The 10,000-nt window shown below is 44.7% G+C and overlaps 9 non-coding genes across 9 annotated transcripts; all 9 read right to left on the bottom strand.

The window, feature by feature from the left end:
- Nucleotides 1-349: 349 nt before the first annotated feature.
- On the bottom strand, nt 350-468 carry LOC125733786 (5S ribosomal RNA). The gene has a single exon (XR_007393122.1). It is a non-coding gene; the product is annotated as a 5S ribosomal RNA (ribosomal RNA).
- Nucleotides 469-1,394: 926 nt separating this feature from the next.
- On the bottom strand, nt 1,395-1,513 carry LOC125735330 (5S ribosomal RNA). The gene has a single exon (XR_007394627.1). It is a non-coding gene; the product is annotated as a 5S ribosomal RNA (ribosomal RNA).
- Nucleotides 1,514-2,436: 923 nt separating this feature from the next.
- On the bottom strand, nt 2,437-2,555 carry LOC125735329 (5S ribosomal RNA). The gene has a single exon (XR_007394626.1). It is a non-coding gene; the product is annotated as a 5S ribosomal RNA (ribosomal RNA).
- A 1,124-nt stretch (nt 2,556-3,679) lies between these two features.
- LOC125735100 (5S ribosomal RNA) lies at nt 3,680-3,798 on the bottom strand. The gene has a single exon (XR_007394399.1). It is a non-coding gene; the product is annotated as a 5S ribosomal RNA (ribosomal RNA).
- A 1,086-nt stretch (nt 3,799-4,884) lies between these two features.
- On the bottom strand, nt 4,885-5,003 carry LOC125734681 (5S ribosomal RNA). Its single transcript, XR_007393984.1, has one exon. It is a non-coding gene; the product is annotated as a 5S ribosomal RNA (ribosomal RNA).
- A 1,081-nt stretch (nt 5,004-6,084) lies between these two features.
- On the bottom strand, nt 6,085-6,203 carry LOC125736713 (5S ribosomal RNA). Its single transcript, XR_007395986.1, has one exon. It is a non-coding gene; the product is annotated as a 5S ribosomal RNA (ribosomal RNA).
- A 1,080-nt stretch (nt 6,204-7,283) lies between these two features.
- Nucleotides 7,284-7,402, bottom strand: LOC125734680 (5S ribosomal RNA). The gene has a single exon (XR_007393983.1). It is a non-coding gene; the product is annotated as a 5S ribosomal RNA (ribosomal RNA).
- Nucleotides 7,403-8,481: 1,079 nt separating this feature from the next.
- LOC125734679 (5S ribosomal RNA) lies at nt 8,482-8,600 on the bottom strand. The gene has a single exon (XR_007393982.1). It is a non-coding gene; the product is annotated as a 5S ribosomal RNA (ribosomal RNA).
- A 1,081-nt stretch (nt 8,601-9,681) lies between these two features.
- Nucleotides 9,682-9,800, bottom strand: LOC125736032 (5S ribosomal RNA). Its single transcript, XR_007395315.1, has one exon. It is a non-coding gene; the product is annotated as a 5S ribosomal RNA (ribosomal RNA).
- Nucleotides 9,801-10,000: the final 200 nt, after the last annotated feature.

Raw genomic sequence — 10,000 nt, 5'->3', positions numbered from 1 at the left:
TCCTCCGGGTACTCCGGTTTCCCCCCACGGTCCAAAAACATGCTGAGGCTAATTGGAGTTGCTAAATTGCCCATAGGTGTGCATGTGTGAGTGAATGGTGTGTGAGTGTGCCCTGCGATGGGCTGGCCCCCCATCCTGGGTTGTTCCCTGCCTCGTGCCCATTGCTTCCGGGATAGGCTCCGGACCCCCCGCGACCCTATAGGATAAGCGGTTTGGAAAATGGATGGATGGATGGATATATATATATATATATATATATATATATATAAAATAGTAAAATGGAAGGGGAGTGATAGATTTAAATTAATCGTGAAGTGGAGCGCCCCCTGTATAAAGTAAAAGTGAGAAAAGCTTACAGCACCTGGTATTCCCAGGAGGTCTCCCATCCAAGTACTAACCAGACCCTACCCTGCTTATCTTCCAAGATCAGACGAGATCGGGCGTGTTCAGGGTGGTATGGCCGTAAGCGAGAGATGCTACCAAAAACAGCCCTTTTGCATTACACGCCTCTATACATGCCAGTTGGTCCCATTGGATCCTACTAATGTTTTTTTTTTTTTTTTTTTATCTGACTCACACTGCAGCCCCACCATCCAATCGGCAGCGCCGGACCCACACCAAACATTCACCAAACTACTCAGCCGGCAGCCTACCACAATTATTCCATTCTTTCCGCATCTGCACACTTCCTTCTTTTTAACTCCTTTTCACTACCGCACAGGTTAATCGCCGCACGTCCCCCGCCGGCAAACATTACTCCTTTGCCTACTGCATGCAGGCTTCTCTTAACGACCCTCTGTTATCAACTCCGCTAACAGCCACAAAATCTCCGCCGCACGAAGCCCACTGGTAGCTGCTGAATCACATGCTTCCCCAAAACGTCATGCTGTCAGAACACTGGGAGCTACACACACCAACAAGTCCATACTGCAGGCTGCAGCCAGAACAATTTTCTACATTCAAACATCGACGGCCTCTTCTCTCTAAAAATTCACCAGACCGCTTCTACCACCAGCAAAGAAGTTTCCATCCCTAATTCCTCTGTGATTCCCACTAACCTAAACATTAATCTGGCATTGAAGGGTGTGAATTACCCCGGCCAACCTGCTCTTTTAAATACAGCTTTTAGCGAGTTTTGAAAGGAGGAGAAGAGCAGACCTTGCTATGCCAATAATATCGAGTCTTCTGTGGCGAAGTGGTTTTTGCATAGAAAACACAGCTTACAGCACCTAGAATTACCAGGAAGTATTTAGAGTAAAACGGTTTCTAAAAGCTGCCTTTATGAATGAGAGAAAAAAAAATATATATATATAAAATAGTAAAATGGAAGGGGAGTGATAGATTTAAATTAATCGTGAAGTGGAGCGCCCCCTGTATAAAGTAAAAGTGAGAAAAGCTTACAGCACCTGGTATTCCCAGGTGGTCTCCCATCCAAGTACTAACCAGACCCTACCCTGCTTAGCTTCCGAGACCAGAGGAGATCAGGCGTGTTCAGGGTGGTATGGCCGTAAGCGAGAGATGCTACCAAAAACATCCCTTTTGCATTACACGCCTCTATACATGCCAGTTGGTCCCATTGGATCCTACTAATGTTCTTTTTTTTTTTTTTATCTGACTCACACTGCAGCCCCACCATCCAATCGGCAGCGCCGGACCTACACCAAACATTCACCAAACTACTCAGCCGGCAGCCTACCACAATTATTCCATTCTTTCCGCATCCGCACACTTCCTTCTTTTTAACTCCTTTTCACTACCGCACAGGTTAATCGCCGCACGTCCCCCGCCGGCAAACATTACTCCTTTGCCTACTGCATGCAGGCTTCTCTTAACGACCCTCTGTTATCAACTCCGCTAACAGCCACAAAATCTCCGCCGCACGAAGCCCACTGGTAGCTGCTGAATCACATGCTTCCCCAAAACGTCGCGCTGTCAGAACACTGGGAGCTACACACACCAACAAGTCCATACTGCAGGCTGCAGCCAGAACAATTTTCTACATTCAAACATCGACGGCCTCTTCTCTCTAAAAATTCACCAGACCGCTTCTACCACCAGCAAAGAAGTTTCCATCCCTAATTCCTCTGTGATTCCCACTAACCTAAACATTAATCTGGCATTGAAGGGTGTGAATTACCCCGGCCAACCTGCTCTTTTAAATACAGCTTTTAGCGAGTTTTGAAAGGAGGAGAAGAGCAGACCTTGCTATGCCAATAATATCGAGTCTTCTGTGGCGAAGTGGTTTTTGCATAGAAAACACAGCTTACAGCACCTAGAATTACCAGGAAGTATTTAGAGTAAAACGGTTTCTAAAAGCTGCCTTTATGAATGAGAGAAAAAAAATATATATATATAAAATAGTAAAATGGAAGGGGAGTGATAGATTTAAATTAATCGTGAAGTGGAGCGCCCCCTGTATAAAGTAAAAGTGAGAAAAGCTTACAGCACCTGGTATTCCCAGGTGGTCTCCCATCCAAGTACTAACCAGACCCTACCCTGCTTAGCTTCCGAGACCAGAGGAGATCAGGCGTGTTCAGGGTGGTATGGCCGTAAGCGAGAGATGCTACCAAAAACATCCCTTTTGCATTACACGCCTCTATACATGCCAGTTGGTCCCATTGGATCCTACTAATGTTCTTTTTTTTTTTTTATCTGACTCACACTGCAGCCCCACCATCCAATCGGCAGCGCCGGACCTACACCAAACATTCACCAAACTACTCAGCCGGCAGCCTACCACAATTATTCCATTCTTTCCGCATCCGCACACTTCCTTCTTTTTAACTCCTTTTCACTACCGCACAGGTTAATCGCCGCACGTCCCCCGCCGGCAAACATTACTCCTTTGCCTACTGCATGCAGGCTTCTCTTAACGACCCTCTGTTATCAACTCCGCTAACAGCCACAAAATCTCCGCCGCACGAAGCCCACTGGTAGCTGCTGAATCACATGCTTCCCCAAAACGTCGCGCTGTCAGAACACTGGGAGCTACACACACCAACAAGTCCATACTGCAGGCTGCAGCCAGAACAATTTTCTACATTCAAACATCGACGACCTCTTCTCTCTAAAAATTCACCAGACCGCTTCTACCACCAGCAAAGAAGTTTCCATCCCTAATTCCTCTGTGATTCCCACTAACCTAAACATTAAGCTGGCATTGAAGGGTGTGAATTACCCCGGCCAATCTGTTCTTTTAAATACAGCTTTTAGCAAGTTTTGAAAGGAGAAGAGCAGAACTTGCTATGCCAATAATATCGAGTCTTCTGTGGCGAAGTGGTTTTTGCATAGAAAACAAAGCGGTCAGTTGAAGAGGAATAATATCAGTACTTTGTTTAAAACTGTGTGTAAAAAGATGTCTCTTTATCATTAACAATAAGTTGTAAAACGTGAATGGGGAGTGACAGTCTTCAAGTTTGTGAGAAGATCGCGCCCTGGTGGAATAAAGGCACGAACAGCTTACAGCACCTAGAATTACCAGGAAGTATTTAGAGTAAAACGGTTTCTAAAAGCTGCCTTTATGAATGAGAGAAAAAAAAAAAAATATATATATATATATATATATATATATATATATATATATATATATATATATATAAAATAGTAAAATGGAAGGGGAGTGATAGATTTAAATTAATCGTGAAGTGGAGCGCCCCCTGTATAAAGTAAAAGTGAGAAAAGCTTACAGCACCTGGTATTCCCAGGAGGTCTTCCATCCAAGTACTAACCAGACCCTACCCTGCTTATCTTCCAAGATCAGACGAGATCGGGCGTGTTCAGGGTGGTATGGCCGTAAGCGAGAGATGCTACCAAAAACAGCCCTTTTGCATTACACGCCTCTATACATGCCAGTTGGTCCCATTGGATCCTACTAATGTTTTTTTTTTTTTTTTTATCTGACTCACACTGCAGCCCCACCATCCAATCGGCAGCGCCGGACCCACACCAAACATTCACCAAACTACTCAGCCGGCAGCCTACCACAATTATTCCATTCTTTCCGCATCTGCACACTTCCTTCTTTTTAACTCCTTTTCACTACCGCACAGGTTAATCGCCGCACGTCCCCCGCCGGCAAACATTACTCCTTTGCCTACTGCATGCAGGCTTCTCTTAACGACCCTCTGTTATCAACTCCGCTAACAGCCACAAAATCTCCGCCGCACGAAGCCCACTGGTAGCTGCTGAATCACATTCTTCCCCAAAACGTCATGCTGTCAGAACACTGGGAGCTACACACACCAACAAGTCCATACTGCAGGCTGCAGCCAGAACAATTTTCTACATTCAAACATCGACGGCCTCTTCTCTCTAAAAATTCACCAGACCGCTTCTACCACCAGCAAAGAAGTTTCCATCCCTAATTCCTCTGTGATTCCCACTAACCTAAACATTAATCTGGCATTGAAGGGTGTGAATTACCCCGGCCAACCTGCTCTTTTAAATACAGCTTTTAGCGAGTTTTGAAAGGAGGAGAAGAGCAGACCTTGCTATGCCAATAATATCGAGTCTTCTGTGGCGAAGTGGTTTTTGCATAGAAAACAAAGCGGTCAGTTGAAGAGGAATAATATCAGTACTTTGTTTAAAACTGTGTGTAAAAAGCTGTCTCTTTATCATTAACAATAAGTTGTAAAACGTGAATGGGGAGTGACAGTCTTCAAGTTTGTGAGAAGATCGCGCCCTGGTGGAATAAAGGCACGAACAGCTTACAGCACCTAGAATTACCAGGAAGTATTTAGAGTAAAACGGTTTCTAAAAGCTGCCTTTATGAATGAGAGAAAAAAAAAAATATATATATATATAAAATAGTAAAATGGAAGGGGAGTGATAGATTTAAATTAATCGTGAAGTGGAGCGCCCCCTGTATGAAGTAAAAGTGAGAAAGGCTTACAGCACCTGGTATTCCCAGGAGGTCTCCCATCCAAGTACTAACCAGACCCTACGCTGCTTGGCTTCCGAGATCAGACGAGATCGGGCGTGTTCAGGGTGGTATGGCCGTAAGCAAGAGATACTACCAAAAACAGCCCTTTTGCATTACACGCGTCTATACATGCCAGTTAGTCCCATTGGATCCTACTCCTGGTTTTTTTTTTTTTTTTTATCTGACTCACACTGCAGCCCCACCATCCAATCGGCAGCGCCGGACCCACACCAAACATTCACCAAACTACTCAGCCGGCAGCCTACCACAATTATTCCATTCTTTCCGCATCCGCACACTTCCTTCTTTTTAAATCCTTTTCACTACCGCACAGGTTTATCGCCGCATGTCCCCCGCCGGCAAACATTACTCCTTTGCCTACTGCATGCAGGCTTCTCTTAACGACCCTCTGTTATCAACTCCGCTAACAGCCACAAAATCTCCGCCGCACGAAGCCCACTGGTAGCTGCTGAATCACATGCTTCCCCAAAACGTCGCGCTGTCAGAACACTGGGAGCTACACACACCAACAAGTCCATACTGCAGGCTGCAGCCAGAACAATTTTCTACATTCAAACATCGACGGCCTCTTCTCTCTAAAAATTCACCAGACAGCTTCTACCACCAGCAAAGAAGTTTCCATCCCTAATTCCTCTGTGATTCCCACTAACCTAAACATTAAGCTGGCATTAAAGGGTGTGAATTACCCCGGCCAATCTGTTCTTTTAAATACAGCTTTTAGCAAGTTTTGAAAGGAGAAGAGCAGAACTTGCTATGCCAATAATATCGAGTCTTCTGTGGCGAAGTGGTTTTTGCATAGAAAACAAAGCGGTCAGTTGAAGAGGAATAATATCAGTACTTTGTTTAAAACTGTGTGTAAAAAGCTGTCTCTTTATCATTAACAATAAGTTGTAAAACGTGAATGGGGAGTGACAGTCTTCAAGTTTGTGAGAAGATCGCGCCCGGGTGGAATAAAGGCACGAACAGCTTACAGCACCTAGAATTACCAGGAAGTATTTAGAGTAAAACGGTTTCTAAAAGCTGCCTTTATGAATGAGAGAAAAAAAAAATATATGTATATAAAATAGTAAAATGGAAGGGGAGTGATAGATTTAAATTAATCGTGAAGTGGAGCGCCCCCTGTATAAAGTAAAAGTGAGAAAGGCTTACAGCACCTGGTATTCCCAGGAGGTCTCCCATCCAAGTACTAACCAGACCCTACGCTGCGTGGCTTCCGAGATCAGACGAGATCGGGCGTGTTCAGGGTGGTATGGCCGTAAGCGAGAGATGCTACCAAAAACAGCCCTTTTGCATTACACGCGTCTATACATGCCAGTTAGTCCCATTGGATCCTACTCCTGGTTTTTTTTTTTTTTTTATCTGACTCACACTGCAGCCCCACCATCCAATCGGCAGCGCCGGACCCACACCAAACATTCACCAAACTACTCAGCCGGCAGCCTACCACAATTATTCCATTCTTTCCGCATCCGCCCACTTCCTTCTTTTTAACTCCTTTTCACTACCGCACAGGTTAATCGCCGCACGTCCCCCACCGGCAAACATTACTCCTTTGCCTACTGCATGTAGGCTTCTCTTAACGACCCTCTGTTATCAACTCCGCTAACAGCCACAAAATCTCCGCCGCACGAAGCCCACTGGTAGCTGCTGAATCACATGCTTCCCCAAAACGTCGCGCTGTCAGAACACTGGGAGCTACACACACCAACAAGTCCATACTGCAGGCTGCAGCCAGATCAATTTTCTACATTCAAACATCGACGGCCTCTTCTCTCTAAAAATTCACCAGACCGCTTCTACCACCAGCAAAGAAGTTTCCATCCCTAATTCCTCTGTGATTCCCACTAACCTAAACATTAAGCTGGCATTGAAGGGTGTGAATTACCCCGGCCAATCTGTTCTTTTAAATACAAATTTTAGCAAGTTTTGAAAGGAGAAGAGCAGAACTTGCTATGCCAATAATATCGAGTCTTCTGTGGCGAAGTGGTTTTTGCATAGAAAACAAAGCGGTCAGTTGAAGAGGAATAATATCAGTACTTTGTTTAAAACTGTGTGTAAAAAGCTGTCTCTTTATCATTAACAATAAGTTGTAAAACGTGAATGGGGAGTGACAGTCTTCAAGTTTGTGAGAAGATCGCGCCCGGGTGGAATAAAGGCACGAACAGCTTACAGCACCTAGAATTACCAGGAAGTATTTAGAGTAAAACGGTTTCTAAAAGCTGCCTTTATGAATGAGAGAAAAAAAAAATATATGTATATAAAATAGTAAAATGGAAGGGGAGTGATAGATTTAAATTAATCGTGAAGTGGAGCGCCCCCTGTATAAAGTAAAAGTGAGAAAGGCTTACAGCACCTGGTATTCCCAGGAGGTCTCCCATCCAAGTACTAACCAGACCCTACGCTGCTTGGCTTCCGAGATCAGACGAGATCGGGCGTGTTCAGGGTGGTATGGCCGTAAGCGAGAGATGCTACCAAAAACAGCCCTTTTGCATTACACGCGTCTATACATGCCAGTTAGTCCCATTGGATCCTACTCCTGGTTTTTTTTTTTTTTTATCTGACTCACACTGCAGCCCCACCATCCAATCGGCAGCGCCGGACCCACACCAAACATTCACCAAACTACTCAGCCGGCAGCCTACCACAATTATTCCATTCTTTCCGCATCCGCCCACTTCCTTCTTTTTAACTCCTTTTCACTACCGCACAGGTTAATCGCCGCACGTCCCCCACCGGCAAACATTACTCCTTTGCCTACTGCATGTAGGCTTCTCTTAACGACCCTCTGTTATCAACTCCGCTAACAGCCACAAAATCTCCGCCGCACGAAGCCCACTGGTAGCTGCTGAATCACATGCTTCCCCAAAACGTCGCGCTGTCAGAACACTGGGAGCTACACACACCAACAAGTCCATACTGCAGGCTGCAGCCAGATCAATTTTCTACATTCAAACATCGACGGCCTCTTCTCTCTAAAAATTCACCAGACCGCTTCTACCACCAGCAAAGAAGTTTCCATCCCTAATTCCTCTGTGATTCCCACTAACCTAAACATTAAGCTGGCATTGAAGGGTGTGAATTACCCCGGCCAATCTGTTCTTTTAAATACAAATTTTAGCAAGTTTTGAAAGGAGAAGAGCAGAACTTGCTATGCCAATAATATCGAGTCTTCTGTGGCGAAGTGGTTTTTGCATAGAAAACAAAGCGGTCAGTTGAAGAGGAATAATATCAGTACTTTGTTTAAAACTGTGTGTAAAAAGCTGTCTCTTTATCATTAACAATAAGTTGTAAAACGTGAATGGGGAGTGACAGTCTTCAAGTTTGTGAGAAGATCGCGCCCGGGTGGAATAAAGGCACGAACAGCTTACAGCACCTAGAATTACCAGGAAGTATTTAGAGTAAAACGGTTTCTAAAAGCTGCCTTTATGAATGAGAGAAAAAAAAAATATATGTATATAAAATAGTAAAATGGAAGGGGAGTGATAGATTTAAATTAATCGTGAAGTGGAGCGCCCCCTGTATAAAGTAAAAGTGAGAAAGGCTTACAGCACCTGGTATTCCCAGGAGGTCTCCCATCCAAGTACTAACCAGACCCTACGCTGCTTGGCTTCCGAGATCAGACGAGATCGGGCGTGTTCAGGGTGGTATGGCCGTAAGCGAGAGATGCTACCAAAAACAGCCCTTTTGCATTACACGCGTCTATACATGCCAGTTAGTCCCATTGGATCCTACTCCTGGTTTTTTTTTTTTTTTATCTGACTCACACTGCAGCCCCACCATCCAATCGGCAGCGCCGGACCCACACCAAACATTCACCAAACTACTCAGCCGGCAGCCTACCACAATTATTCCATTCTTTCCGCATCCGCCCACTTCCTTCTTTTTAACTCCTTTTCACTACCGCACAGGTTAATCGCCGCACGTCCCCCACCGGCAAACATTACTCCTTTGCCTACTGCATGTAGGCTTCTCTTAACGACCCTCTGTTATCAACTCCGCTAACAGCCACAAAATCTCCGCCGCACGAAGCCCACTGGTAGCTGCTGAATCACATGCTTCCCCAAAACGTCGCGCTGTCAGAACACTGGGAGCTACACACACCAACAAGTCCATACTGCAGGCTGCAGCCAGATCAATTTTCTACATTCAAACATCGACGGCCTCTTCTCTCTAAAAATTCACCAGACCGCTTCTACCACCAGCAAAGAAGTTTCCATCCCTAATTCCTCTGTGATTCCCACTAACCTAAACATTAAGCTGGCATTGAAGGGTGTGAATTACCCCGGCCAATCTGTTCTTTTAAATACAGATTTTAGCAAGTTTTGAAAGGAGAAGAGCAGAACTTGCTATGCCAATAATATCGAGTCTTCTGTGGCGAAGTGGTTTTTGCATAGAAAACAAAGCGGTCAGTTGAAGAGGAATAATATCAGTACTTTGTTTAAAACTGTGTGTAAAAAGCTGTCTCTTTATCATTAACAATAAGTTGTAAAACGTGAATGGGGAGTGACAGTCTTCAAGTTTGTGAGAAGATCGCGCCCTGGTGGAATAAAGGCACGAACAGCTTACAGCACCTAGAATTACCAGGAAGTATTTAGAGTAAAACGGTTTCTAAAAGCTGCCTTTATGAATGAGAGAAAAAAAATATATATATATATATAAAATAGTAAAATGGAAGGGGAGTGATAGATTTAAATTAATCGTGAAGTGGAGCGCCCCCTGTATAAAGTAAAAGAGAGAAAGGCTTACAGCACCTGGTATTCCCAGGAGGTCTCCCATCCAAGTACTAACCAGACCCTACCCTGCTTAGTTTCCGAGATCAGACGAGATCGGGCGTGTTCAGGGTGTTATGGCCGTAAGCGAGAGATGCTACCAAAAACAGCCCTTTTGCATTACACGCGTCTATACATGCCAGTTAGTCCCATTGGATCCTACTCCTGGTTTTTTTTTTTTTTTTATCTGACTCACACTGCAGCCCCACCATCCAATCGGCAGCGCCGGACCCACACCAAACATTCACCAAACTACTCAGCCGGCAGCCTACCACAATTATTCCATTCT

Source organism: Brienomyrus brachyistius, chromosome 2 (assembly GCF_023856365.1).
Source record: "Brienomyrus brachyistius isolate T26 chromosome 2, BBRACH_0.4, whole genome shotgun sequence".
NCBI lineage: Eukaryota > Metazoa > Chordata > Actinopteri > Osteoglossiformes > Mormyridae > Brienomyrus > Brienomyrus brachyistius.
This window is presented reverse-complemented; position numbering and strand designations above follow the sequence as displayed.